Genomic DNA, 27,165 nt, shown 5'->3' with positions numbered 1-27,165 from the left:
TGAGGATTTTTGTTGGGTGGTTTAATTTTTTGAGTTCCAAGTATGTTTTAGATATGAGACCCTTGTCCGTTGTATGGCTAGTAAAGATCTTCTCCCAATCGGTGGCCTTTCTATTGATCTTGCCAGCTATGTCATTTACCCTGCAGAAGCTCTGCAACCGTATGCAATCCCATTTGTCCAACCTTTCTTTGATTTGTTGTGCTTAAGGGTCTCTATTCAGAAAATTTCGACCTGAGCCAAGGAGACCTAGGGTTTCTCCTATTCCATCCTGTAATGTTTTCAGAGTGACTGCTTTGAGTTCAAGGTCTTTGATCCATTTGGAGTTGATTCTGGTGCAGGGTGATATATAAGGATCTAGCTTTAGTTTTCTACATGTAGTTAACCAATTTTGCCAGCACCATTTACTGAAGAGGCTGTCTTTCTTCCATTCTATTGTTTTAGCTTCCTTATCGAAGATTAGATGGCTATAGGTCTGTAGGTTCATTTCTGGGTTTTCAATTCTATTCCATTTGTCCTGAGGTCTGTTCTTATGCCAATACCAAACTGTTTTGATTACTATGGCTTTATAGTAGAGTTTGAAATTTGAAAATACCAGATTTTTTTAATTTGCAAGTTAAAGAATCTTTAAAAAGCCATTCAAAACAATGTGAAGATTTTTTTTTTTTAGAATTTTTGGTAATGTCCAAACCTCATAACCTTTTGAATTTTAAATTTAAACTCACCCAATTGTTACAGCATGCTGACAATTCTTATGTTTGAACACGTTCACAGACACACACAAAACACTCACACAGATCTTAAAGCGCGCAAAAATCAAAATCAGTTGTACGTACTCCTTTTAAAGTTTTTTAAAAAAAATTTAAGACAGTGTTTCTTTTAATCTAGGTACCTTTGTTGGGCTTTATTTTTCCAGAGCTTGCTTATCTAGCAAGGCAATTCACTAATTAGTCTCTTTGAATCCCTTCTGTTGGAGGAGGGCTGGGGGAGGGGGTCACCTAATACTAAACTGGCCAGATTTTTTTAATCCAATTTTAGACAAGAGCACTTTACAAATTGTTACATTGTCAGGACTAGCTGAAAAAGTCCAAACCAGGCACACAGCCTTCCACACTCTCCCTGCTGGCAGCCTCCACAAGGAGAAAATGCAGCCTGAGGCTTGAAGGGAACCAAACTAGCCCAGTAACCTTCCATGCCTGGGGGGGGGGGCATAGCAGGTCTGTGACCTAGCCCAGCTGGAAGTTTTATTTCCCCAGAGATGTTCAAATAAATAACAAAAACACAGATAAACACAAAAACCAAGGATCCACATTTAAAACTGGTACCAATTCTAATACAGAACTAGACAAGAACTGAAGGCTGAGTTGGGGACTAATGGGCCCCAGTTTATCCCTACCGGAACTCTGTGCTGTTCTCATTCAGCAAGCTGAATCCAGAGTCTGCTGAGTGAGCCTGCCACACTCACCCAGAACTTCCCTACCCCAGAAAACATAAAACAAACACACTAAAGTTAACAAGACAAACAAGTGGCCACAAAGACAAAATCAGGTCTCAGTGAATGGGGCGACATCTCACTACCATTCACTTACCAGGGGACTCAACCCCCTACTCACCTCCGGAGGATTTGTCTCTTAGATTCCTGCAGATGTTGACCCAGGGGCCTTCCAAGGCAGAGGAGAATTCCCAGTCATCTTGGGGCAAGGGAAAGAAGTCCCTAACGGCCGTCCCCTCAGACTGACAGGTTCTCCCCCACACTCAGACCCCCCGAGCCAAGGCCCAAGGCTGAGATCTAACTGGGGCCACTTGCAGATGGTCAGTGGCAGCTACATAATTGACAAACAAGCATGTTACAAAAGCAAAACCAGTGGTTTTTGTTTTTAAACTAACTAGGACAAGGTCTCAGGTGTCCTAGGAGTGGACTCACATGTTGACCCATTTCCTTGAAAGTCACAAAACAAACACCAAAGACAATTAACGTCAGACAGACACAGACAAGACTAGACAAATGCCGCGCGGTCCCCGAGTGAGCACAAATGAGGAGAGAAACTTCAGAAGGGCGAGGCCGGCCGTGCCTTAACTCCCCCAAACACAGAGACACTCGGATCTCATCCCCCCTCCACGCGACCCTGGAGCAGTACTCCAGGGTGGGACTAGGGTAGTGGGCACGTCTGCTTTTCCCTCTAGTCCACCACGAATTCACGCACCCTGGGGTAGAACCCCAGGGCGGGACCAGGGTAGTGGGCACGTCTGCTTTTCCCTCTGGTCCACCACACACGTCCTGTACAGGCACTTTTGGATCCCCAAAACATAAAACGAACACGACAAACATGAAAGACAAGAGTTCTATCTTACCTCCTGCCGGTCCTGGAATCTGGGGTTTAGGGGCGCCTGGTTCCCGGCCAATGCACCAAATGAAAGTATCCCCTAGGATACTTTCGTCAACAGGAGGGCACCCCAGAAAACTCAGACTCCAGGCCGGGGGATGCAATAAGCAAGAGGAGTTTATTTGACATTTGGGCAAACGGACTCTCTGTCCCGAGCAGACAGGGAGCCCCGAGCAGCGGTTACAAGCCCTTTTTAAAGGCAAAAACCACAAGATTAACGCATAACACAAAGCATCCCATGATTGGTCCATTTAAAGGTCACCATATACACCAACAATCACTTTGCCACGCCGGAAATTTTGTAACACTCTTTGTAAAATGACTGGCCCATGGTTGGTTTAAGGGGGGGTTTACATGGTTACAGGCCTATGATTGGTTGACATTTGGCTTAGCTTGTAGTCTTGCCATGTGGTCGTTATCTCAAGGTCCTGTCTGGGGAATTTCTAAATGGGAACTGTGGAACACGTACTGTCTGTTCTTTATCTACTACCACTGACCTTGTCCTGGGGCCGGCATCTGGTCCCTGAAACTTCTTAACTCATTTTTGGGAAGGGAAGGGTCAGTGCCAGTGTGAGCAAGTTTACAGAAGCAGAATCAGCAGTTAGCAAGTTAGTAATGGTAATGGTCAATTTTTAATCTTTCAGGGTTCCATTCAGTTTTCCCTTTGTGGTCTCCTTGACTTCCTTCAGCTCTTTGTTAATGGACTCTATGGATGCCTTTAGTGATCTTTGTATGTTCTCTACCTGGTCTCTTAATTCCTGTATTACTCTTTGATTAGCTTCCTCGCGTTCGTGGGATTCCTGCAGTTCTCTTTGAGTGTTCTCAGCCTGCTCACGCCATTCCTCCCTTTCTCTTTGAGTATTCTCAAGTTGTTCACGCAAATCCTGTATTAGTTTTTGAGTAGCTTCCTCACGCTTATGATATTCCTGTATAAACTTCTGGGATGCCTCCTCTCTCTCCCTATCACGCTCATACAGAGTCCTTTGTACATTGTCAAACTTCTCATTTATCATGTTTGCTAGTAGTGTTTGGGAACTCTCTTCTGGATTATTCATTATCTGTTCTAATCCCTGATTATCAAGATTGGTAATTGAGACACCCGGATTTGCCATTTTTCTTTTGTTTTTCCGGCTTAATCTGCCCATTTGAGATGAGGATAGCACCAGTTTTGTGCTAGAACACTATCTTAAGGCAACCATCAACCAAAGTTTGCATTTGTACAGTCAATAGTCTACAGACACAATCTAGTTCAACAGATACATCTATACAACATCAAACAACTATATGTTAAAGGACTTCGAACTCCAGAAAAGAATTTGGAAAACCAGAAATTATTAGGATTAGGGAGAGATGTGGGTAAAAAATAGGAATAGATTGGTGTGGGGAGGCACAGAGAGAGTTAACTATGTCCTAGTCACAATGCAGAAAATGGGTTGGGTAGGATGCAAGTAGAGAGAGAGAGAAAGAGAAGAGAGGGAGAGGGGAATGAAAAGAGACCAGAAAAAAATAGAAATGGAAAGATTAATGTTATTATAGAGATTAAAAGACGGTCTATTTAGAGAGGAATGTGATTATGTTGAGAGAAAGGGAGGGACATAGAGGAGGTGTGAAAAACTTTAAGGATGGGAAAGGGAGAAGAAAAGATCAGAAGTTCAGTAGAGCTAGACAAAAAACAAAAAGATAATTAAGAAAGAAAAAAAAAGAGAAAGAAGACAAGAAAAGAAAGGAAAACGCTCATTCACATATTCCTAAAATAAAAACTATAAGAGGAGAAAAAAAAAGTTACTGGAAAACAATTGTTTTTTCAGAAGAGGCAAAAATTAAAGATTAATAAAAGTTTTAGAAGAGAAAAAAATTATATATATATATATATATATATATATATATATATATATATATAAGGTAACAAAAAACAAAAAACAAACAAAAAAAAAGAAAAGAAGAAGAAAAAAAAGTCTTTTGATTTTTTTTTCGGGTGGGGGGGAGGGGTGGGAAGAATCCTGTATCTCCCTTTTGTCTGTAACCAGTCTCTTGTTGGAGTCTCTGGTCAGCTTGAGGTCCTGTGGCTTGATTGGTTTCTTAAGTCGGTTTGTTGGAAGAGGCAGAAAAATGCTCTGCTTTACCCAAGATTTTGAGATCCCCCTCCCAGGTTAGTTTTTTGGGAGGGTGATCTGCTTTGAGAATCACAAAAGAGGGGGATGCGGTGATGAGGCTAGGTTCTGGGTAGAGTTGAGGCCTTTCAACAAACAGTAGCTTTTCCCTGGGGCTATTTTGTGATAAAACTCACAGCGCCCAGACTGGAGCCATTCTCAGGGTTTCTGTTTTTCAATTGATTGTGGTGGCTGCTAGAGGGAGGGGCAGCCTCTGGCTCTGTTTACCCTGTGAGGCAAGCCACTCCAATGGCTGGCGCCTGAGCTGGGTGACTTTTCCCTGGATGGAGCTGAGTCTGGCAGGTCACTTCACCATTAAGTTCTTGTGACCTGCTAAATGACTCGTTTTATTCCAAGGCCTGAGCTGGACCTAGCAGCTCCTCCGAGCTTTGTCGGTATCCAAGATGGAGATCACCGGTGCTGGGGGGGAGGGGTGGCCTTCCCTCCTCTGCTCCCTGAGAAGGAGTGAGGACGTCGGGCTTGTACTCACGCCGAGTCTTGGATCCTGGGTCGTCTCTGGTCTGCAAACTGTAGGATGAAGATGTCCGCTCCTTGTCTGTTCTTGTTGGTGTTGAGTAGAATCCGCTCATCCGCTGCATCAGGCTCCTTCGTCCCGGACTTTCTGTGTCTCAGGTATGTCCCCGCGGTGGTGGTCGCCACCGCGACCCTGCCGCCGCGACCCTGCCGCCGCAGTGGCAGCTGCTGGCAGGCGCTCAGGTATGTCTTTTTGCCTTGACTTCCCCTCTCTTGTCTAACTCTCTGTCCTGTGATGGCACACTTGGTGTGATTCTCTGGCTTAGGACTGTTCACTGGAACTCTAAAACTGCTTTCTATGCGAGAGCTTGTTCAGATTCCAGCTTCTCCTCCGCCATCTTCCCAGAACCCCAAGATGACAACTTTTTAAACAAATAGTTCTTTTAATAAGGCTAGGATTTTCTAGGCAGATATAGAGGGCTCAGGCCTGTACTATTATTTCCCATGCCTTTTCCTTCTGTCTATTTTGCCACATTTTAAAAAAAGTGACTCTGGTCCCTTGTTCTTAAAAGGGGATAATGGACAAAGATTCATCTTTTGTCACTTCTTCAAGCTGACAGCGGTGTTGATCCTACCTAGCCACTAACCTTTAACCTTAGCCTTTTTGACAAAGAGGATACCAGGGTTAGATGTCATTAAGAACAACATTTTAACTTTTGACAAATGCACAGACCTTTTTTCTGCCTACAGCAGTGTAGCTTATTTAGCCTTCTGGTTTGCAAAAGGATCTTACTGGATGGTTTAGGAATGTGATCTCTACTTATCCTAACAATGCCTGAGTTACCTATGCAGGCTTTCAGACAGATATCAATAGAAACACAGTCTCAGGTTTACAAACGTTTTTCCTGAGCAGATGAATTTCATGTAGCTGGTGTCAGCTCAACAGTTACTGCCAATTAGAGCTTTTGGCACATACAGGGGTTGGAATCTAAAACTATCCTCCACATTTTACAACCTTAGCTTTTTAGTGCTATCACAGATGACTAAATTCCTGTCCCTTACAAGGTAGATAGTCAAAGATATTAGGCATGCTTAAAAACTATCTTCCCTTGACCTCCTGGCTCTGACCAATTTTTGAAAGGCCACGCACAAATGACACTAGGATCTGACATTATTTCTGCCATTCAAGCAGTGGCTTACGGTCTCTGGATGCTCCTCCATTGCTTTCATCCTGGAAGTGTTTTCTCTACACTGGGAAAAACGCCTTATTGTCATTTCTCTTAGTTAGTTGCTGGACTTGAACTCGGGGCCTGAGGGCTGTCCATCAGCTCTGCAGCTCAAGGCTAGAACTCTGCCACTTTTAATCCTAAAGCAACTCTGTTTGCTCTTTCAGCCTTCTGCTAGCTGAGTAGAGGTGACAGTTTCACACAGACCTTTTTCTGCCCAGGCTTGCTTCGAACCAGTTTGCAGATCAATGAGTCTCATAAAAGGCCACTTTACTCTAATTTAAAGTAACAAGGTGGTCAACATAGAAGTAACTTTTGAGCATGTTCTTACCAGAATGTAATTAAAGTTACATCTGACAAACTTACAAGAATCCACACTCTTTTGTGAGGATGTGCTGGGAAATGTTAAACAAACAAACAAACAAACCTATGAGAGCAAACTGAAATAGGAATTAAGCAATCATTTTGGTAATCTTAATTTTTCCTTTTTGCACTTTGAGGCAAATGTTTAGAAAAATTTTACTTTTAAACTTTATATACAGAAATCCATTCCTAATTTCTAAGCCGCCTATTGATCTGTTTTAATATTCTATAGTTTTTAGTTGCATTTTGAAAAATCCCTTGAACTCTTGAGGCTACATGTCACTCATTTCCTCTTGGCTGCTTGTTTTAAAACAGATACACATTAAAACATTTAAACTCAAATAATTTTTTCTTAATGCAAAAATTACAATCACCATCACTGTACCAAAAAGCTAGACTTAACACCTTTATGCCTTAAAAAAACATATCCAATGGCAGAATATCATTGAGAGCAAATCACATACAAATAAACTTTTCAACCCTTTTTTTAAGGCCTTCTTAATTTTAATTTTAACACATCCAAGGGGCAGTTTTAGCAATACTATTCAGATCATCACATAACTCATTTTTACCATCATGTTTCCAGTGTCTTTCTGCAGGGAAAAGGGACAGAATGAAGATGGGCCACTTGGTCCTTCCTGTGGAATGGGCACACACCCATTCTCAATCTTTAGGGTTAGATGAACTGTGTTTGTGCCAGTTTGCCCTCTTTAACCATGTGTGGACTTCTCCCAGGACCTGTTCCACCATGCATGACCAGCTGAACTCCACTTCTGCCTGTTCACCCTTCACTCCTAAAGATAGATATTCTGTTGGCTTCTAAGTTTCTCCTTTTTGTTAAGCCAGATATTTTGATTACATTGTAAACAGCCTTATGCATTCTAAACTAACACATTTTCAAATTTTCAAGTTAAACAATCATTAAAAAGCCATTTAAAACAACGTGAAAATTCTATAAAATTTTTCTGGTAATGTCCCAACCTCATAATTTTTGAATTTTAAAGTTAAACTCACCTAATTATTACAGCATGCGGACAATTTCTATCATGAACATGTTCATAAACACATACAAAACACAGATCTTTAAGTCCACAAAAAATAAAAATCAGTTTTATGTACATTTTCTAAAGTTTTCAAACAAAAATTTAAGACAATATTTCTTTTATACTAAGTAACTTTGTTGAGTTTCGTTTTCCCAGGTCTTGCTTGTTTAGCAAAGCATTTCACCAACTGGTCTTTTGAAGCCCTTTTGTTGGAGAAAGGCTGGGGGGGGGGGGCGGGAAAGGTCACCTGAAACTAAACTGGCCTGATTCTTATCCAATTTTAGATCAGAGCACTTTACATTGTTGGGACTAGCTGAAAAGTCAAAACCAGGCACACAGCCTTCTCTTTCACTGAGCCCAGCTGGAGGCTGGAACTTTTATTTCCCCAGAGATGTTTGAATAAATTTCAAAAACACAAAACCAAAAACCCACATTTAAAACTAGTCCCAAGAGGCTGGGAAGGTGGCTTAGTGGTAGATCGCTTGCCTTGCATGCATGGGGGCCTGGTTCAATTCCCCAGCACCATATAAGCAAAAGGAAAAAAACTGGAAGTGGAGCTGTGGCTCAAGTGGTAGAACGCAAGCCTTCAGCTGAAGAGTTGAGGGATAGAACCCAGGCCCAGAGTTCAGGCCCCATGACCGGATCCCCCCCAAAAAAAACCCCGAAAAATAACTAGTACCAATTCTAAAACAGAATTAGACAGCACAACAACCAAAGGCTGAGTTTATCCCTACCAGAACTCTGTGCCATTCTCACTCAGCAAGCTGAATCCAGAGTCTGCTGAATGAGCCTGCCACTCTCACCCAGAACTTCCCTGTCTCAGGAAATATAGAACGAGAACAATCAGGCCTCAGTGAATGGGGTGACATCTCACCAACATGTGTTGACCCAGGGGCCTTTCAAGGTGGAAGAGAAGTCCCAGTCATTTTGGGGCAAGGGAAATAAGTCCCTAGTTGCCATCCCCTCAGAGTGGCAGATTCTCCCATATAATCAGTACTCCCTAGGTCAAGGCTTAAGGGTAAGATAAACTCCAAATGACAGACAGAACACTCAGCATACAGACACAACTTACAAAGGCATGCTGCAGCATTGTAAATTGCCAACCAAAAAGTTCCAGACTACAGAAAGAGTTTCCCAAAAAACTGGAAAACTTCCCAATACAGACGGAAAACTTCCCAAAAAATGTCTGCATGAAAGTGCCAGACTACAGATGGAAAATTTCCCAAAAAATGTCTGTACTAAACAGCAATCTATCCAGAGGGGTCTGGGGACATCTCCTCACAGACCTCATTGACAGTCTTATAGCATGTCCGCCAAGACTCCTTGCCAACCAGAATACAGACCTCGCTGGACACCAGAATTACAGATACAGAACCTGCAGGCAACCAAATATACAAAACAGCAATGCCTAGACTTGACAGCTGGGTTTTTGGGGGCGTCTGGAGGGTCTTATGAGGCAGAATCCAGACGAGCCCCCAGAAATGTTTTATGGACTTGGTACCACCGAAAGACCACCAGAGACCACAACCACTGCGAACAGCAAAAGAGTAGTTTCTTTGGAAGCTCAAGCTTGGTCTTCTGTGCACTGGGTAACCAGTGACACAAAGTCCCCGAAAAATCAACACAAAATCAACACAGCTTTTATAGTATTGAACAAACAAGTTTAGGGAATTTCCAAGCAGTTACATGATTGGTTTGAGTCCACTCTAACCACACTGCCCTTTCTCTGAACTATTGTTACTTTCTGTTCCTGGAACGCTTGGGCAACTATTCTGCTTTCTTAAGGGTGGGCAGGGTTGGTGGCAACATGTGTTTTTTCTCTCTCTCTCTTGGGGTTAGTCTGAGGGCAGACTAGCACAAGATGGTGGAGTTAATCTCAAATTGGACTTATTTAGGCTCTTCAGCCTGAATAAAACATAGCATACCACATCCAAACTTTTGGTAAAACACAGGTCTGTCTTACACTGTTGGACTAATAGAAGTGTATGTCTAGTGCTGTTGCAGGTGTGTCTTAAGGTGTGTGGAGTTTTTCATCCTGATGATCTTGCAATGGTGAAATTGACCATCTCCATAATTACCTGAGAAGATCTCTGCTGAGACCTCTATAAGTCACAGCTTAACAAAGAGCAATATTTACAATGAAATATATTGAACAACCAGACATCATGACCAAAATTAGTTTTACCTGATTCAGTGTATTTTTTACACTCTGTATCACATGTACAAGTTCCTCATTCTTTTCTCTCATTATGTTGTCTTTCCTTGTTTTTTTTTGTTTTCAGAACCATGGTATAATAGGATATTTCTTATATTTTTGTCTTTCAGTCTTCAGAAAGTCTGCAGTTAAATAAGCTTAAGTTTCTTTCCTTAGAAAATTAAAAGCACATTGTGTGGGGTCTTCATCATAATTTTTTTATGATCTCAAATATTTTTTTATTTCTGGCATTTTACCTGTATAATCTCACTTCAATGTTTTCCAAAGGGCACTTTAGTGGAAGGAGGAAATTCAAAGTGAATTCTGGTAGAGAATTTCTGTTACTAAAAACTCTGGTACATAATAAGGTAAGCAACTCCAAAATTATTCATTAGAGAGATGAGTTGAAAGTCAGCTTTTTACACACTAATACTCTTTCCTCAACGAAAACAGAGGATTTAAAATAACTAATTTACTAGAAATAAAATGATCACTCACGGTCTGATACTACAAAGAATGCTTTCCAATAAGAGGAATCCCTTTCAGACATTTTCACACAATGTGTATCTGCCTGGTAACAGCATCCCAAACTAGACTAACGCATTTAATAGCTATTTATTTTTTGTTGCTTTTTTGCAATACTGTTTTCTTATCATATTGATTAGTATGAATTCTATGGCCAGTATAAAATCGCATTTGTAATAAAAGTTACTAGATGGGACCTTCATGGATGAGGTGGTGTGGGGTTTCTGGTGGAGCCTTGTCTGATTCAAGGGAGGAGTTGGTATTGGCCCAGTCTCTGTGGTGGAGCAGGGTGGGGCTTTGAGGCTGAAGCGCAGTCTGTGTAGGGCTTTGAGACAGCAGGGAGGGGACAGGAAGGACTAGACTTGTTAGGGGCAGGGTCTCTTGTGGAGTAGGCAGGATTGAGCATGAAGGCTGGCAAGTGGACCGGTTTTTAGTGGAAGAAGGTGGGGTTACTGGGGAGGAGGCTGTTGGGGGCAGAGCTTTGAGAAGGAAGAACAAGGCTACAAAGGAGGAGGGGTGCTGGTAGAGCACTGTGAACCCTTGTGGGATATGTAGGGTGAGGTTGCCCATAAGGGAGGGAAGGGAATGGAGGCAAGAGGCTGACGGAAGGTGGAGATTCTGGTGCAGGAATGAGGAGCTATGAGGGATGGGTTTTCAAGGTCTGGCTTTGAGAGGGCAGGGTGGTATTAGGAAGACGTCTGCTAGTAATTGGTGAGGTTTCTGGTGGAGAATGGCAGGCCTTAGGGAAGTGTGCTAGGGTGGAGGTGGGGTTTCTTGCACAGCAGGATGTAGTCACAATGTATGGAGGATTTTTTCAGGACTAGAGCTTTGTGAGAGCAGTGAGAGGATAAAGTGCACTAGACTAGTTAGGATGGAGTTTCTGGTGTAGCCAGTCATCACTTCAAAAAGAAAAATCAGGTTGGGTGGGGATTTCAGTGTTGCAAGGCAGGACATGGACTTTGGACAGGGTTTCTAGTAGAGCAAAGAAACCTTCAAAAAGGGACTATGGAGGGACAGGGATTTACAATTCAGTCTGGTGAGGCTTCCAGAGGGAGGCCAACTGGTGCAGTGGTTTCTAGTGGAGCAATGTGGGTGTCGGAAGATTGAATAGTGTGGTGGGTATTTTCTAGTGGGGTTTTTCTGGAGCAGGACAGAGTTTGGAGCCATGGGGCTAGTTGGAGGAGGGGCTTTGAGAAGGAGTGGAAAGGCTACAATGGTGTAGGATAATTATGGGCATGGTATCTGGTGGTGTAGTGTGTGGATCTGAGGAAGGAACCAATAGGGGGCGGGCTTATATGGGGAGCAAGGCAGGGCATTGAGAGAGTAGATGTGGGAGGTGGAGAGGCTTGTGGTGGAGAAGGGCTGACTTTCTAGGCAGGACATGGGCTGTGTGAGAATCTTTGGCCAAGCAAGGTAGGGCTTCAAGGGAAGTTATAGGCAGGTGGAGGGTTTTTGGTGTAGCATGACGGGCTTTGTGGGAAGAGGTAGGTTCAGGGCTTTGTTTGAGAGGTTAGGCCACTTAGAATTAGGCTAGTTGTGGGAGGAGTTTCTGATGAAACCAGGAGGGGCTCGAGGGAGAAGGATGATCGGGGTAGGTTTGAAAGGAAAGGGAGGAGCTTGTAGGTACTAGGATATGGGAGCAATGGGACTATGCAGGACTAGAGTAGTGAGGGGCGTGGTATCTGGTGGATGAGGTGGGGATTCGAGGAGTAGCCCAATGTAGACAGAGTTCTTGGTGCAGTCAGGTCGGACATAGAAGGAGATATGGATGTGACCTGGTTTCTGGTGGTGCAGAGCAGGGATTCCAGGAAGGGGTGGAGTAGAAGAGGAATTTCCCTATAGCAGAGAAGGGCTTTCAGGAAGGAGTCTGGTTTCAGTCAGGCCTTTGAAAGTTTATAGCAGGGCTACCAGGGGGTAGGTTATTTAAGGTTGGGCTTTTAAAGGAAGAGGCTGACTGGAAGTGTATTTCCAATGGATCCAGTCAAGTTTTATGGAAAGAGGGGATAGGAAAGGGGCAAGGCTTTGTGAATAGTGGAGCAACAAAACATAAAGTTACTACTAATAAATACAATATAAGAACACCATTTTCTGTCAGTGTAGAATTATATTACTTTTATGTATGCAAGAGATACTAGTGAAATTTTTCTTTATTCCAGTTGAGTGAAAATAAACCACAGGTCATATCAGGCTCAGAGGCACACAGGAGACTAAGACATATGAAGCATTGGATTTGATTCCCCATCACCACCATTAAGGACCACAAATAAAAAGTTTAAAATTTCTCACTTAGTCATAATGGACACTATTGTCTTAAAATTGGAAATGAATAGAATTTTTACTCCGACCATTTTAGAAATCCTAAATGTAAGTAGTAATGTTTTAACTTTATACAATATTGGGATGTATACTAAAAATAATTAGGAAAATATAAAATTGTATGCAGAATGTTCGTTCTCCACCATCAATTCTAATCTAAAAGAATTTAAAACCAGAAAATTGCCATATAGTGAGGTTGCAGCATGGTTTCTTTTCAGTCATCAAAATGGTGACTTAAGCAATGTGTCTTTATCATTGGATGCATTGATGTTAAAACTTCTAAGAATGTGAAGCACTACTATACAGACCCTGAAGAAACTCAGAAGGAACTGTGAAATGATGTTGGAATAAAATTAATGACTAATTAGTGTAGGCCAATAAATACTTTCCACAAAAAAAAGGCTACATTGAAAAATAAACAGTGAAAAGGAAGCAGGCAGGCAGACCTAGAAGTAAACATTATCCAATGAACAACATCTACAGAGGCATGATTGCAATCTTCTTTTACCTAAGTTACAGTTACTGTCTTATGTTCTTCCCTAATGCCAAATAACAAAGACATGAAAATACAGTAATCATTTTCAAGGCATTAGAATTTACAGAAAGAATTCAATGAATGTATTGCTAGAAAGTAAAGATAGATGTCTGAGTTAAAGAGTGAAGAAAATATCCATAATCTCTGGCCCTCTGCTGTGACAGGGGTACAAGCCGAAGCACAAGGAGAATGGACAGAAGTACAGTAGGACATACCAGTAGTTCGCAAGATGCAATGATGAATGTAAAAGGGGAGAAAATCAACAAGATCATCACTTAGCACAAATGGAATGAGAGAGGGAGAGGGAGAGAAAAAAGGGAATATTAAGAGTTTAAAGTGAACCTGTCTGCCAGGACTATCCTGAGCATATATTAATTAATAAAAATGAGGGAAACCATGGAACTTATGTTTCTTTGAGTCTGGCTTCCGTTCTTTCTGATAGAAGCATAAAATTCCATTGTGTATATATACCACATTTTCTTGATCTCGTCATCTATTGAAGGGCATCTTGATTGGTTCCATATCTTAGCTATAGTAATAATGCTGCAAAAACATAGTTGTATATTTAGTGTGGTTTAGCTTGAGATCATTTCCACAATTGCCCAGGAATGGGATTGCTGGTTCCAGAGCTATATATATTTGACCTTACAAAATGATGCTAATTGAAATGAACTCTAAGTCATAGAAACAACAAGCCTTTTTTTTTCCCCAGATATCAACCTTGATGTAGTAAAGTAGTGTATCTAGATCTTATTTTATTTCATTTGTCTTTTTCCACTGGTTTATCCCTGGAAATATCTGTCTTGATTCTGGTACCTTCCATCTTGTATATGCATTTATCTGATTTGGAGAAGGAAAGGGAAAAAATATAGTGATGAAAGAAGTATAAAGAGTGACCCATTGCAACAATGATATTCACATGGCACTATATCAGAAATGAACTTTACAACTTTGGGGTGGGGGTTGTGGAGGGTGGGAAGGGATATGAGAACAACAATGGAGTGGGTAACACTATTCAACAAGGAAGGTACATTACTCATGTAACTGTAACCACTCTGTATAGTATTTTTGAAATAAAAAAATATAAAATTTGAATCTATCCCAGGAAAAATATCCTTTTCAAAATAATACATCTGTAAGTACTTGTGAGGGATTCTAGAGTCAAGCTATTAGACCTGGAAAGGGATAGATTGGGAAGTCATCTCAAACAGCAGTCAAAAGTCTGAGCTGTGCTCTGGAAAGGTCAAACAGTCAAGGGAAGACAGGGGTATAAGCTATTACCTCAAGAGTATTTAAGTTAGAGCTGTTGGACAATGAAAGATTAAGACTTTGGAGACAAGATGTATGTCTTTGTTATGGTTGTAATGACTATTGCTCCCTTGTGCTCCCTAACAATAAGGGATTCATTATCACTATGTATACAAACAATATCTCATGTCAATAGTTGTTGTAAACACCAGCAAGATTGATGTGGACATACCTGTAGCCACTGACCATGCCCCCCCCATAGTATAATGAATATAAAGCATGTCAAGCACGATTTAGGGATCCAGAAGCTGGCAATGAGGCTTTGGGTCCTCTGGTGTCTTCTTTCCTATCACTTCCTATGATTTCTCAGTTCTTTGGCCAGGTATCCCATCATCTTTGCTGTCCCATGGTTGTGGTTAGTGACAATACTGATATTCTGAACACTTCAAAACAAAATGGAAAAACACTTCCTCAAAGAAGATTGACCAATGTATAGGAGCACCTGGAAAGATACCAAACATCAGCAGTCATACTGTGATCCTCTAGCAAAAAAGTACAATTCAGAAGTATCTTAACTTCTGATAATATAAGAGATGGATAATTGTCCCTTTTGTATATTTGGTATTGCATAATTTTTCAGAAACACATATACGTTGTGAAATAATGTTATTTATTTTATAGGTCACAGACCACGTCACGGGAACGATGACCCTATTGTCTTATCTCAGTTGCCTGATTCAGACTTAGATGATTGTGAATTGCCTAATTATGAACATTTCTTCATGAAACTCAACAACACAGAATGAAGTGTCAGGGTCAGGCCATTCCATACTTGTAAGGATTTTTACGTATATTAGAATAATATACACCTACACTGCTCAGCACTCATGGCACATTGGTATGTTATAATTATCTTCAGATCAGAGAAACGCTAGAGCTTAAAATAGAATGATGGGCTATACATTTTCAGTGCAAGAGTGATGATCACCCCCTGCAATTATTCTCATTGGAGAATCCTTCCTATACATTTTACTAACTTAGCTTCTACTCTGTGCTTTATCATTATCAGGGAGTGTCACACTGTCTTGAGCTACAATACTGCATCAACCTTAGCTGCCTTTGAATTTTATCTCCAATATTGATACCAAGGTCAACTCTGCAACTCTAATCACATAGTTAGTTGACACCCGAAATTTTCAAGCCTGGTTAAAAATTCAGCTATCACTGTTCATTGCCAGTGTTAAAGATCTCACCCCTATAGATTTATTGTGTATCTTCTTGTATTTCCAACACTGCCTTAGATGTTGGTTTTTGAAGTAGAGCTTTTAGTTTGCATTTGATTTATGGAGGTACTAGTGATGCCAGTTGAACTGCACATATTATAATGTAAGTAATTTGATGTTTTGACATATGAATTTAATTTTGGCAATTGAATAAGTGAATACACATCACTCACAAAAGTTTCTTTATGAGTATTGGTATTACTTTATTGTGAACTTGCTAAAAGCCAGCCATGAGAGCACATGTCCCTAATCCCATCACTTCTGTCATTGAGACAAGGCTTGAAAGGTCCAGCCCACTTGGCAATTCATAGTGAGAACCTTTCTACAGAGAAGGGGGAGAGAATATCAAAAAAAGCAAATGAATCTTCCAACAGTTTTGTTACATATTCTTTACACTTAGCCATTAAGACCACTATAATAGTATTGTTCATGACTTCTTGCCTACTCTTTTCCTATTCTGAGCTGTTTTGTTAATGGATTTCTAAGAAATCATATAAGAATCGCATAAGAAATCTATATAAATAATATAAGAAATCATATAAAATAGTTTTGTTGAGATATGTAATCTAAAAGGAATAATTTCAGGAAACTATTAAGCACATAGAATGTAATGCAGGGCTGGGAAGGTGGCCCAGTGGTAGAGCACTTGCCTTGCATGCATTAGGCATTGGGTTCGATTCCTCAGTACCACATAAGCAGGGAAAAAAAGCCGGAAGTGGTGCTATGTCTCAAGTTGTAGCGCACTAGCCTTGAGCTGAAAAGCTGAGGGACAGTGCCCAGGCCCAGAGTTCATGCCCCACGACCGGACCCCTCCCCCCCAAAAAATGTAATGCATTGACTCTTTATTGAAAACTTCAGCAGTTGTAGTTTGTTTATTCTGATAACAAAGATTATAAACTAAGTTACAATAGTATGCCAAATGGAACACAGAACTAGAAACATGAAGGGTAGCACTAAAGAATGCTACTGCTACCACTAATAGAGTAAGAATGAAATTTAGGCAAAATTCCCTCAGAGTAAAAGCCACAGGACAACCCCTACATTGCTTTCATTGTTTCATATGAAGAAAAGACTTTTTTTTAGTAAAGACAAATTTTCACAGTTATTAATATCAATTGGGTATATATTTCTTACGGCCTTCAGGAAGAATGCTGTGACCATGTTGATGGAAGCTGATTTCTCTGGGACCTACTACACAATGTGCAGAATCATTTCAAGCACTGCACCTGCATTAGGGTAATTTTAGTGCTCATGAGTATTTTTCAAGTTAGGAAATGAATTAAGTATTTTATTAAAAACAGAAGTAGGCATAAGGCTAAACAAATTTCCTAAGTACCTAAGACTTATCCGTTGTAGACCCATAATTCAAATCCAGGTTTCCACCAGGCACATGTGAGGATATTCTGTGTCACATTCATTACCTTTCGAGAGCTATGGAGCAGATGAACCCACATTATCTTCCTAATTATGGTAATAATGGCAATGACATTGCTACAGAATATAAATATTTTTAAATGAAAAGGGTGTGGGTAATGACATTGTAAGTGATCTTTATACCAAATAAAGTTCGGTATAATTTCTAAAGAAATAACTGAGTGAACATCATTCCGCTTCCACTGTTTATTATTCCTGGAGTAATTGCTTAAGGAGAACAAATCCATGTCAAAGACACTTGTGCTGATGAACACAGGCTTTTAGCATTAAGTACCTTGAATACAAAGGGAATAGTTTGTTGTGGATATATAATCCAAAAGAAGTAATTTTTGTGGCTACTTACTTCCTTGTTGTACCAAAGAAAATCTATTCCCTATTCTAAAACATAGATTAATTTAATGGATATTAGTGATATCAGTATAAATTAGGTGTGCATAATATATGTAATATATGCTATTACATAACATATAAATATTATACTTATAATATATATCATTACTGATATTCTATAACTACTATAAATAATATATGTATAAAACTGGTTTTAGTACTATACTGTGAAGGATACAAGGAATGACAACTTTATTTAAATAAATATATTAAGTTTTAGTCACCTAAGTTATTTTTGTGCCAGTACTGAGACTTGAACTATGGTCTGGGTGTTGTCCCTGAGCCATTTCACTCAGACTGGCTTCATATAGCTCTCTTCAGATCTCAGCCCCTAAATAGCTGGGATTGCAGATATTAGTCTTGTTAAATTTTTTAATTCCATCCTTGGTAGGTTCTTACATAATTATTTTTGAATGTTCAATTATATTATGATATTCCATTTCTAAACCAATTCAGAATAAATAACTACTTATTGGGTAAAACTATATATTGCAATCGAAATTGTAAGGACCCTATTTTACTATCAATTTTCAAAGATATTGCTAGTTTAATTCCTGGACAGACAAGTAGAAAAATTAAATTATGTGTGCATAATACATGTAACATACTATATTGCACAATATATAAATGATATGTTTATAATATATCCGTAATTAGGGATATTGTATAATTACTATAAATAATATATGTATAAAACTGGTTTTAATATTATACTGTGAAGAATACAAGGAATGACAACATCCCTATCTTAACTATCTCATTTTCAACAGTATGTAAACTGTGCTATAAACATATATCTTCAAGAAAGCACACCTCTGTAATCACATATTCACCTTCAAATATTCTCCTCATCCCTATGAACATCCTCTAAGATTGGCTACACTTATCCACAGCAAACACTTTGTGATACTTTCTGGATAATGTTGCCTGTCTTCATCCTTATCAGCCTTTCAGCAACTTCAGTGAAGAGCATTTTCTCCTGCTTTGCCTGTAGACGATATCATCTTTGTTATTTCCCAGCAATGAAATTGTGCCTGGCACTTGAGCACTGGTACATTCAGAGGTTCTTTGGTTGTGTTTTAGTGTAAATGAAAACATACTGATTTGAAAATACTACAAATATTCGTTCTTTAAATTTATTGTTAATTCAAATATAATAGGGGTGGTTTTAGTGGTGCATGCCTTTAAATCTAGCTACTTAAAAGTCTGGAAACAGAGAAATGAACCATGAGACACTTATCTTCAACTAAGAACCAAAAAGCTAAAAGTGGAGCTGTGGCTCAAATGGAAGACTGGCAGCCTGAGCACAAAAGAAAAGTAAAAAAACCTATGCCCCTAATTTAAGTCACAGTATTAGCACTCATATTATATATATATATATATATATATATATATATATTACACACACACACACACACACATATAGGTTCCTAAAATATCCTGAGTTAATTTGTCAAAACCTGGTCATAGATTACATATGAGGTGTGAAAAAGTATGTAAGTCTGAAGTGACCCCAAGGTATTTTGACAAGACAACTGGAAGAGTTATCACTTAATCAAATAGTAATGAGGGATAGGTTTGTAGATAAAGATCAAAGCTCACTTTGGGATCTTTTGAATTTGTTAAAATCAGTAGCTAGTGGGCTGGGAAGGTGGCTCAGTGGTAGAGCGCTTGCCTTGCATGCTCAAGGCCCTGGGTTCAATTCCTCAGCACCACATAAGCAAAAAGAAAAAAAGCCGGAAGTGGCGCTGTGGCTCAAGTGGTAGAGCGCTAGCATTGAGCTGCAGAGCTGAGGGACAGTGCCCAAGCCCAGAGTTCAGGCCCCATGACCGGACTCCCCCCCAAAAAAAAATCAGTAGCTAGGATTTGTCAGTACACAGGATGTTATTAAGGACTTGAATTAAAGAAAGAACAGAGCTGGAGAAAAAAAAACCAAATAATTACGTGCACTCAGTGGTAACAATCATGAGAAGGAAGATTACAGAACTAAGCCCTGAGATACACAAATATGTAAAACATGACAAATGAAGAAAAACTAATAAGTATTTAATGTGGACTTATACGGATAGGTATTTTTAATGTTTAAGGGTTACGAAGTGATTGTGTGATGACCTAAAATTTAAGAAATTGGTAAGGTCAACTATTCCTTGGGCCAACGATACCTGATAGTTTAAGTAAAACGGGGTCATAAGAGTATGTCTTGATATACCAAAGTGAAAACAGGCCAATATTTGGGAAGCCATTTTTTGGACATGTGGTTGGAGTGACAATTACTGCAGTTTGTTCAAGTGTCAGTAGAAGGGTACAGTTTTAGTACAATGATAGAAATCTTTCAGGGATCTGGTAGATTTTCCCTCTGTCTTCAATTTCCCTTTTTTTCTGAGAACTAAACTATCATCACTGAAAGCCAGTCCCAAATTGTGCCTTTGGCAAGTTACCAGATATTCAGTCTATCACATGCCCAAATAACAGAGAATGGGAACAGGTATACATTGAGCACTCACAGTAGACAGGTCTCTGGTCTTTCTCAGGAAGAGCCTTCTGCAATTGTGGGATAGATAGGGCTGGATAATATACAAAATAAACATCATATGTTGAAAGTATTCTGCTAAGTTGACACCTGAGATATTGGATGTTTTAACTGCATTGTATTGATTATGATGAATCAGTTAATCAGAATGCTTATACAATATGATGTTAGTAGACTGTGAAATGTATGTTTATTTATTGCATTTCCTTTGTATAACATATAGTATGTTTGGAAATTTGGTATAAATCATTCATCGTTTTATTTTTTCAATATGGATTAATACTAGTTCTCAAGCATGGGGAAATGCCATGGAACTTTGTACCTTGAAGTCATATGTTGCCATGTGTCATATCCTATTTTCCTTGTACAGAGATGGTAATAAATCATATGTAATTTATTTTTTATTTTTATTGATTTTCTATTGCAGAGTTTGAACTTGGGCGCTGGGCACTGTTCCTGAGGTCTTTGGCTCAAGGTTAGCTCTCTAAAACATCAAGCCACAGTATCAATTTTAGTCTTGAGTGATTAGTTGGCGATAAGTGTCTCAAGGGAACTTTTCTGCCCAAGCTGGGTTTGAACTGTGATCCTCAGATATCAGCCTCCAGATTAGCCAAGATTACAGGTGTGAGCTACCAGCACCTAGATATATGTAATCCAAACTGAAGTTTTCTTCAAGTGTTTCATCCTACATTGAAGTTATTTTTCTTTCAAACTTTTTAATAAATATGTAATCTATTCAATTTTGAAAAGTACTGCTGTACCTCCCACTTATTTGTGGCATTTCTGAAATCCAAGTTTCTCTCTGTTTCAGGGTGGATACTTTTGCCTGCATCAAGTATTATTGTTGAACACATAACATCTGGCTGCTTAGAAAACAAAGGATGTGAAACTACAGTAGCCAGATAAAGAACTTCCAGGACAATTCAAGGGCAACTCATGTACTCTCTGTGTAGGTGAATAGGGACCATAGAAAAGAAATTTTTATAAGTGATTGAGTGTGTGTGCACATAGATGATCACTTGTTTATCTGTTGCTATAGATTTACACATTCACTAGTAAAACAATTATATATAAATATATATTATATATAAATATATATTATATTTATATATATAATTTATTTATATGTAAATTTATATTTTATATAAATTTATATATATAAACATATATATATATATATACATATATATATATATATATATATATATATATATATATATATATATATATATATATATATATATATGCAGATCACAGTTTCCAAAATCCAGAGAACCACCTTCATGGGCATCATTTTCTTACGTTACTCTTTGGGTAATAAGAATGAAACCTGGAATTGTCCAGTGGTAGAGAAATTACTCAGAGATTCAAGCATTTGTCTTTCAATATGTTGCTTGTTCTTAACTCTAAAATTAGGAAAACTGTTAATATATAATATATGTTATATTATAATATATTTAATATATTATATATAATGTATAATATATTGTATATTATAATATATGCTATATATAATACCTGACAGTAGTATATATTTACAAAGAAAAATACAATAAACCTATCAATGTCCATAATTTCCTAGCCTTGATTAAGTTCAGGAGAGTTAGGTGCATTACATCTCAATAGGAAAAGTCTACTGAAGTTCTAATGACCTTGAGCTTGATAAGGAGAATTCCTGTAAAAGAAGCCTCTTCTCAATTATGAGAAAAGGTAAGTTTGGAAAATTTTTTTGGATTTTTTTGGGGGGGCGGTCATGGGGCCTAAACTCTGGGCCTGGGTGCTGTCCCTCACCTCTTCACCTCAAGGCTAGTGATCTACCACTCAAGCCATAGCACCACTTCTGGCTGAAGAATCGAACCCAGGGCCTCCTGCATGCAAGGCAAGCACCTTCCCAGCCCAAGTTTGGAAGTTTTCAAGAAGAGGAATTTGTCATTTGCTTTGCATCCTTGATTAGTAATGAATATTTATCATTTTGCTCCAAATTTTGTTTCCTTTTATGTTTCCTAATCAGTTACACAGGATCATCATTCCATCGCATATCTTTAAGTCCTTCTTTTATTTCTTTTTATCATTAATGTTTCGTTGTTGCTGTTTTGCTGATGCTGAATCCTGAACTCAGGATCTAGGCAGTGTCACTGAGCTCCAGGCTAGTGCTCTACCAATTGAGCCACAGCACCACTTCTGGCTTTTTCTTCCTGGGCTTGCTTTGAATCATGATACTCAGATCCCACCCTCCTGGGTAGCTTGGATTACAGATGTGAGCCACCAGGGCCCAGCACGTCCCTCTATTTTAGATATTATTCTACAAGCCTCCTATCCAACGTCACTCCTAAGATAGTAAAAGGAACTATGCCAATAGTTCCTTCACACTCTCATCTCCTGTTATGGCTATTATGTGTCTTTTCCATTTTATCTTAAACCTACTTCACTGTTCTCTTCCTAATCATGGTTCTAGGTGTGTTTCTAATAATAACCTAAATTTAGTGGCTATAAACCCTAAATCACTCAACTATTAATTTCATTTAATTGTTTTTCAATATGATTGGTTTTCTGTATAAATATGAGCTTATACTCAGCTTCGTGCATCTACCTAATGGCATAAGCAGAGACTAGGCTTATTCTACCTCAAATGCAGGAGGTTAGCCAAATAATAGCCTACAGTATTCCTGCCTAGGAGTCAGTCAAGTAGTTGAGTGCCTGAAAGAAGGAATGCATTCCTGGCATGGGAAGGGGTGGGAGAGACAAGAGCCTAGAGAGCAAACTGGAAGTCACAACATTTAACAACTTCTCCTTTGGGGAAACTGACCTCCTGTAAAGTGGCAGTGAGATAACACCTAGTGAATTTTCATATATGAAGGAACTCACTTGTAGTCAAAGAAAGGGTCATTCTTTTGTGTCCTCCATAGATCCAATCTCACTTAATCTCCATATTAGACTTTGCCCAGATGACTCTATTCCTACCAGAAGATCCCTAATGAGGAGAAAAGTGTGATCTCTTGGCTTCTGACTGGCCCTGTGGGAACTGAGGCCACTTTTAGTTTTGAACCTGTTCCTCCTGACAAGGCTGTGGTGGGTGGTAGGAAAGCTCATTCTCTGAATTGTGCCCTAGTACCAAATCTCTACAGAGAAAGTCAAGGAATGACAGATTCTGCCTGCGGTGGGGTGGGGGGGTGAGTTTCTCCATTTCCAAAGAGTTCAATTAATATCTGATTCTGAGGCCCAGATGTAGGTCCTTCACCAGATCCTCCAAGTTGGAGTGGATGTTAGCTCAGACTCCAGGCCATTCTCATATTTCTCCAGCTCTTTCTCATGAACAAAAAAGTCATGGAGTTGAGTTCAGAAACAAGGAGAAATGAGAGTAGCAGAAAAATCATAGGCAGGGGGAGGAATTAGAAACTTTGGGTGAAAAAAGGGCTCAGAAAATCTAAGATCACTCACATCATTTGGGAATCACATCATAAGATTAGGGAATAAAAGTAATAAATTACTACCTAAATTAGTAACTCCACTGCTTTGACTGCATTACAAGTATTCTGTCAAAAGGTAGCTGTCCTAAATCTATTTTGATGAGGAAAATGGAGCACATTCTTTCCTCACAAAGTTCTGAGTATATTCAGCCATAGCCAGGTTGTTCTTACTCTCTATTTCTCTGTTACTTTCCTTTGCTGTGTTCTATCAATGACACTTGACAGTGTTATCATCTTCCGACATGTAATTACATTTTCTTTTAATCCATTTGCTATAAAAATCAAACAAATTATGGAGAAAACTATGTCTATGGTACATTTTCTTCCATGACATATTTATTTTATGTTAAGTATTATTTTAATAATTTCATTTTTAAAACTTGAGGAAAATGTTTTGTTACTGCACTAATTATTTGTACCTGTTTTTGTATTTTCCTATGTGTGTATGTTTTTTTATTAAGCTTCTGAAATTTTCTTTTTCCCCAACTGTTGGTCTTCTTAAAATTTCTTCAAATTGTAAACTATATATGATGGTCCTGTGTGTGTTCATTGCTATACTTAAATTTTGATCTAATATCCACATATTATAGATTATCTTCAACCTATTGTAATTGCTCTGAAAATCAATATGGAGGTCCCTCAGTAAAGCAAAAACACAATGCCACAAAACCCAGTGAAATTAGGATTAGGTATCTATCCAAAAATATTTACCAATGATACAGTAGAAACATTCACTTCTCACCGGTTGCTGGTGCCTCACGCCTGTAATCCTAGCTACTCAGGAGGCTGAGATCTGAGGATCGAGGTTCAAAGCCACCGGTCAGGAAAGTCTGTGAAACTCTTATCTTCAATAAACCACCAGAAAACCGGAAGTGGCACTGTAGCTCTAGTGGTAAAGCACTTGCCTTGAGCTGAAGAGGTGAGGGAGAGCACTCAGGCCCAGAGTTCAAGCCCATGACCGACCCCAAAAAAAGCTGATAATGAGCTGCTAGAGGTAGTTTCCTTAAAAAATCTAACAGCCAAAACTGGACAGGCAAACCCAGAGCTCTGCACCACATCAGTCTGCCATGCCAATTGCTTCTACCATAGTACTGGCTACCCAGTTTACCCACTCATGACCTTTTTACCCTGATTGTGCCCCACAATCCCTCACAACTTTTACTCTTTCACTTAGTCTATGCTTTCTTGTCCCCGATAAACTGTTCTGGATGCCTGTATTAGCTACCCCAACACTTGCAAAGCGGTTGCTGCTACCCAATTTCCTGCCACTTCAACTAAGTTATGACACTCACAATTATACTTTCCCTGGTATCCTAGTCTCTGCTACTCTTTTCTGCTACCCATAATTCATAACACCATGGTTCCAGCCACCTGATCCCTGACACCCTTGTCTCTGATACCACATTCCCAAACAAAACAAGAGAAGAGTGGGCACAGAAAGTCGACTTGGGTACTACTCTTGCAGGCACATTGGGACGTTATTCCTCAGGTATTTAACACAGGGGAATTACTGGTGGTGGAAAGAAATGATGTTATTCAGAGGTGACCAATATCCAAGGATATCAACTGACAACTTGTTGCTAGGAAAAGAAAGCCCTAAGGTGAAAGATAATGAGAAAAGAAAATTTTACAAAGATATTGGGGATGATGCAATAGGTTTAGCTTATACTCTTCTACTAGTGATCTGAATTATTTTTTGACATAGATATGTAACTACTTTGCATTTTAAAAATTATATGAGGAGGAGTTCCGGGAAGATGGCAGAGGAGAAGCTGGAATCTGAACAAGATCTCTCATAGAAAGCAGTTTTAGAGTTCCAGTGAACAGTCCTAAGCCAGAGAATCACACCAAGTGTGCCATCACAGGACAGAGAGTTAGTCAAGAGAGGGGAAGCCAAGGAAACACATCAGCTGCCGCTGAGGCGGCAGGGTCTTGGCGGCGACCACCGCCGCGGGGTCATACCTGAGACACAGAGTCCGGGACGAAGGAACCAGACGCAGCTGACGAGCGGATTCTACTCAACACCAACAAGAACCAACAAGGAGCAGACAACTTCATCCTGCTGTTTGCAGACCAGAGACGACCCAGGATCCAAGACACGGCGTGAGTACAAGCCCGACGTCCACACTCCTTCTCAGGGAGCAGAGGAGGGAAGGCCACCCCTTCCCCCCCCCCCAGCACCGGTGATCTCCATCTTGGATACCGACAAAGCTCGGAGGAGCTGTTAGCTCCAACCCAGGCCTTGGAATAAAACAAGTCATTTAGCAGGTCACAAGAACTTAACGGCGAAGTGACCTGCCAGACTCAGCTCCATCCAGGGAAAAGTCACCGAGCTCAGGTGCCAGCCATCGGAGTGGCTTGCCTCACTGGTAACCAGAGCCAGAGGCTGCCCCTCCCTCTAGCAGCCTCCACAATCAATTGAAAAACAGAAACCCTGAGAATGGCTCCTGGTTGTGCTCTGTGAGCTTTATCACAAAATAGCCCCAGGGAAAAGCTACTGTTTGTTGAAAGACCTCAACTCTACCCAGAACCTAGCCTCATCACTGCATCCCCCTCTTTTGTGATTCTCAAAGCAGATCACCCTCCCAAAAAACTAACCTGGGAGGGGGATCTCAAAATCTTGGGTAAAGCAGAGCATTTTTCTGCCTCCTCCAACAAACCGACTTAAGAAACCAATCAAGCCACAGGACCTCAAGCTGACCAGAGATTCCAACAAGAGACTGGATACAGACAAAAGGGAGATACAGGATTCTTCCCACCCCTCCCCCCCCAAAAAAATCAAAAGACTTTTTTTTCTTTTTTCTTCTTTTTTTTTCTTTCTTTTTCTTCGTCTTCTTTTCTTTTTTTTGTTTGTTTGTTTTTTGTTTTTTGTTACCTTATATATATATATATATATATATATATATATATATATATATATATATAAATTTTTTTCCCTTCTAAAACTTTTATTAATCTTTAATTTTTGCCTCTTCTGAAGAAACAATTGTTTTCCAGTAACTTTTTTTTTTCCTCATCATATAATTTTTATTTTAGGAATATGTGAATGAGCGTTTTCCTTTCTTTCCTTGTCTTCTTTCTCTTTCTCTTTCTTTCTTAATTATCTTTTTGTTTTTTGTCTAGCTCTACTGAACTTCTGATCTTTTCTTCTCCCTTTCCCATCCTTAAAGTCTTTCACATCTCCTCTATGTCCCTCCTCTTCTCTCAACATATTCACATTCCTCTCTAAATACATTAATTTTTACGTTTCTATTTTTTTTCTGGTCTCTTTTCATTCCCCTTTCGGTCTCTTCTTTTCCTCTCTCTCTCTACTTGCATCCTACCCAACCCATTTCCTGCATTGTGATTAGGACATAGTTAACTCTCCCTGTGCCTCGCCACACCAATCTATTCCTATTTTTTACCCACATCTCTCCCTAATCCTAATAATTTCTGGTTTTCCAAATTCTTTTCTGCGGTTCGAAGTCCTTTAACATATAGTTGTTTGATGTTGAATAGATGTATCTGTTGAACTAGATTGTATCTGTAGACTATTGACTGTACAAATGCAAACTTTGGTTGATGGTTGCCTTAAGATAGTGTTCTATCATAAAACTGGTGCAATCT

This window comes from Dipodomys merriami, unplaced genomic scaffold, assembly GCF_024711535.1.
Source record: "Dipodomys merriami isolate MVZ:Mamm:240054 unplaced genomic scaffold, mDipMer1.0.p SCAF_878, whole genome shotgun sequence".
Taxonomy (NCBI): domain Eukaryota; kingdom Metazoa; phylum Chordata; class Mammalia; order Rodentia; family Heteromyidae; genus Dipodomys; species Dipodomys merriami.
The sequence above is the reverse complement of the archived record's forward strand: the minus strand, read 5'-3'. Positions refer to the sequence as shown.